The following is a 4,535-nucleotide window of genomic DNA, read 5'->3' on the forward strand; positions in this document are numbered from 1 at the left end:
ACTACCAATGAACCAGCCAGGAAGGCGAGCTAGACAAGACAGAGACGGGCACTTGTAGTCTCTCCCATATGTTATTACGGTGCTCAATGGAAAGCAATTATTATAATTGATGACAGCAAGTCTCTTCATTGCTTGGGATTGTTTCTGGGAATGTCCGCATAGCCTTGAAATCTTCCAGCTTTTTCTTGCACCTACGAGGTGACTGGTGGTTTCAAATACAGGATTACATCCAGTTTTAAAACAATTCTGCAAGTCTTCACAGAGACGATCAACCTTACTTCCTCAATATCACTTGGCACTGTCCTCTTAATAACCTATATAATTTCTGTAGTCTGAGAATTCTCTCATATATTTGGTGTATGATAAATAACCTGCCCTGTGAGCCTCTGCTACCCTCCATATGACGGAACATTCCTGAAAAGCTATACACGTGCCTGTGGCTCACTGCAAGTCAGGATTTTCCAGTGGGGCAGGTACACAGAGAAGAGACAGTGGAAGGATGCTTAACTATTGTTTATTTCTCATCACAGCTGGCATGTCCCTCAAAGTACCCTTGTTACCTCTTAGGCAGCCTTCAAGATTTCATTATGGTTTTGTTTTATTAGAAATTCACCTTCTTGTACATCATTTACAAAGGGATGTCTATAGCCTTTCCTCATCTACAAAGTTTATGAAGGACAGATTGGTATTTGATCATCTACAAAGGCTTATTGATCTCTGTTTGTGTTCAGTGCCCTGTTTCAAATAATGCCTCTCATTAAAATCATACGACAAGTATCAAATATTAGAAAGATATCAAATAGGCTGTATCTGACCTTAGGATTGCATCCCTAAAACCCATGTGTTATGTGGCAAATCAGATTTTACTCTGCAGCCTATGTGGAAATACGTTAGCAGTGTGTTGAAGATGCTCAGCCTAGGTATGGAAATGACACTATCCAAAATGAATATTCACATTGAAGGGCCATTATCACAGAGGAGCCAGGGGGAGGGATGAATCACTCAGGGAACTTCTCCAGGGACACACAGTGCTCTATGTCAGGGGATGGGCAGATGTCTCTGGGCTCTTGCACTGAGGGCTGGGCACAGCCTTCAGGATGGGAGACATAGTGAGAAGTGAGTCAGCAGGCCAGGTTCCAGAGTTGCACAAGAGAGCACCCAGGGGAGAGCAAATGGAGGGTGCTGTAATGTGGGAAAGGCCTGGGGCTGGACAAAAGTACTGGCACCCAGACAGAGTCAAGTCTCAAGAAACCTAGGGCTCATAATGAAAGAATTTCAGTAAAGAAAGCCTAAAACCATTCCTGAATCGTATTGATTCTCATTGTCACCTTTCTTCTCTAGGCCTATCTAAATATGTGTCACAGGTTTCTCTTTTATGTTATCTGCATGTTGCAGGAAGTCAGGGACCCCAAACGGAGGGACCGGCTGGAGCCGTGGCAAAGGAACATAAATTGTGAAGATTTCATGGGCGTTTATCACTTCGCTAATAATACTCTTAAAATTTCTTACACCTGTCTTACTTTAATCTATTAATCCTGTTATCTTCATAAGCTGAGGATGTACATCACCTCAGGGCCACTGTTATGATTGCATTAACTGTACAAATTGATAGTAAAACATGTGTGTTTGAACAATATGAAATCAGTGCACCTTGAAAAAGAACAGAATAATAGCAATTTTAGGGAACAAGGGAAGACAACCATAAGGTCTGACCACCTGTGGGGTCGGGAAAAAAGAGCCATATTTTTCTTCTTGCTGAGAGCCTATAAACAGATGTGCAAGTAGGAGAGATATCGCCAAAGTGCAAGTAGGAGAGATATTCTTTTCCTAGCAAGGAATATTGATATGTAATACTCTGGGAAAGAACTGCATTCCTTGGTGGAGGTCTATAAATGGCCGCTCTGGGAGTGTCTGTCCTATGCAGTTGGAAGAAGGACTGAGATACTTCCTGGTCTCCTGCAATACCCTCAGGCTTACTAGGGTGGGGAAAAAAAAACCACTCTGGTTAAATTTGAGGTCAGACCAGTTCTCTGCTCTGGAACCCTGCTTTCTGTTAAGATTTTTGTCAAGACAGTATGTGCAGAGCTGAACATAGACCCTTCTCAGGAGTTCCTAATTTTGTCCTTGCCCTGTTTCCTCAGAAACATTTGACCCTTGTTCTCCTTTTTGCCCTTTGAAGCATGTGATCTTCGTGACCTACTGCCTGTTCATACACCCCCTCCCCTTTTGAAATCCCTAATAAAATCTTGCTAGTTTTGTGGCACAGGTGGGCATCACGGACCTACCGATATGTGATGTCACCCCTGGCGGCCCAGATGTAAAATTTCTCCCTTTGTACTCTTCCTCTTTATTTCTCAGACCGGCCGACACTTAGGGAAAATAGAAAGAACCTACATTGAAATATTGGGGGCGGGTGTGCCTGATATCTGAAAGACATTAGAAGTGTGAAGAGAAGTGACATAACAGGAAGAAGAATATGCTCAGGCTGAGAGGAGTGGGGACAGTGTGGGTCTTGATGAATTCAGAACTCAAGTGCCAGCCCAGTCACTTTCTAATCATGTGATGATCATGTGATAGTGGGGTATTTGTCATGAGCTATAAACCTCAGCTTTTTCGTCTGTAAAATGGGTTTGGTAATCCCTGTTCTGTAGAATTGCTGGAATGTATACACTGTGGGCAAAACACCTGGCAGAGAGCTTGGTATACCATGGAATTTTAATAAAGGGCAGTTGTCATCAATATGATTCAACCCCAAAGTCTACCACTGTCTTTTGAGAAAAATTCAGCTCTTGTTTTTGTTATGCAAAACGACTCACAGAACATCTAGCTGAATGTCATAGAATATGAACTGAACCAAAAGTTTGGCTTCATAAGTATAACTCAGGACATTTTCTTTCTAAAAGGATATATTGTATCATTCAGGTAAGGGGAGGCTTTCACAGCTGAATGCAACTCAATGACTATAGATTTTGAGTTAAGGACCAACTCCTTTTCGCCTTCCCCACTGATCATCCATCCAAAACACTAGTTTTATTTAAGCTCCACTAAAAATCTACACATTGCGTAGACTTGTCCACATTACATTCAAAAGAACCCAATTAAAACTCCTGTCAATGGAATGGGCTTGGGCTCTCCCAGGCCTGGCAAATGAGTTTCAGCCTGGAGGCTTCTGAGCACATCAAGGAATTCTCACCACATTTCTCAGGAAACCCTTGCAGATGATGGGGATCAATCACCTAGTCCATGCACTGTGTTCATGCTCCCCAGTGACACAGCCACAGGACACCTTCCACGACTTCCCCATGTGGAGACTCCGCTCTGCTTCATCCTCCACCCAGAGCCAACTGCTCAAGTAGTTTTCCATTCCAGGCTTTTCTCTCAGCTTCTGAGTCTGGGCCCTGCCACCACCCGGCTTCATAACAATCAGCTCCCACAGAAGCACCTGCATTTTCCCAACGCCCAAAACCGCCTTAACTCAGGGCCTTTTTACTCAAAGCCTCCATCTGGAGTCTCATCTCCCCACTCCTTTTGAAACTTACTCTTTAGATTGTAGAAACAACCTTACCACATTCCTGAAATGGCTTGTGTACCTACACTCTACCATTGTAGGGGTAGGGATAAGTCTTGCTTTTAATAGTAACTTAACTACTAACAGTGATTTCTATGAGCAAATGCTGATATAATGGTCATCGAATGAATGAGCACTGACACTTTTATTTGTTACATTTTACTTTCTGCTACTTTCTTACATAAGTCAAGCAAACCAGGTATGTATCTTTAGTTTCAAGAACAACAAACTAAAGGGCCTGAGGAAATGCAAATATTAACAATCCTTTACTTTGTTCCACTATTTAACTGCAGAGTTCCTTCAGTTTCAAGGAAATTCCTACAGCAATACCACATTCACCTGTGACACATCAAAAATGAGGCAGGTTTTCCCAATGTGGTGTGTTTGTGTTTTTGTTTTTACAAAATATCAAACTGTTACTCTTAAACCAGATAAACAGCAATACACGTGTGACTAATATTCATAAACTAAGATCCTGAAGCTATTTAAACCTGTCATTACTAGGAAAAGCATGTGAAAAATACCCAAAAGGAAAACAGGTAAATCCCTTCACTGCCCTTATGGAACAGAAGTGCAAACAGCACTGTGTTCTCCCCAGCCTCACCCGGGCCCTCCACCACGTAGAAACTCCACTGCCCTCTTCAAACTCAGAGGGAAGAATCTGCCAACTTCACTCAGAAGAGAAGCTGGGGGACACGGCACGGGGGCTGGCACTGTCTGTGGCAGGGGAGTCATCTTATGGCCTGGTGTCAATTATGGCCTGGGCTCTCTCTTCCACATCTTTCAAAGCATTCTTGTACGAAGGTGGAAAGGAAACAGGGACGGTATTGTTGAGCATGGCCCAAAACTCTACTACTTTCCTCTTACTGATTTCTGAATGAGCTCTTGGGCCCCACAGGAATTTGTAACGTGGAGGAGCAGTGTTGGGCACCTCCCGGTACTCTAGGTAACGTTCCTGCACCCAAAC

At 43.1% G+C, this 4,535-nt stretch overlaps 1 protein-coding gene across 1 annotated transcript in view; it reads right to left on the reverse strand.

The window, feature by feature from the left end:
• Positions 1-4,535, reverse strand: part of LOC105501745 (melanoma-associated antigen C1-like) — a gene marked incomplete at its 5' end in the record, with an annotated part of 67,267 nt that overhangs the window by 57,650 nt on the left and 5,082 nt on the right.

Source organism: Colobus angolensis, unplaced genomic scaffold, assembly GCF_000951035.1.
Source record: "Colobus angolensis palliatus isolate OR3802 unplaced genomic scaffold, Cang.pa_1.0 Scaffold747, whole genome shotgun sequence".
NCBI classification, from domain to species: domain Eukaryota; kingdom Metazoa; phylum Chordata; class Mammalia; order Primates; family Cercopithecidae; genus Colobus; species Colobus angolensis.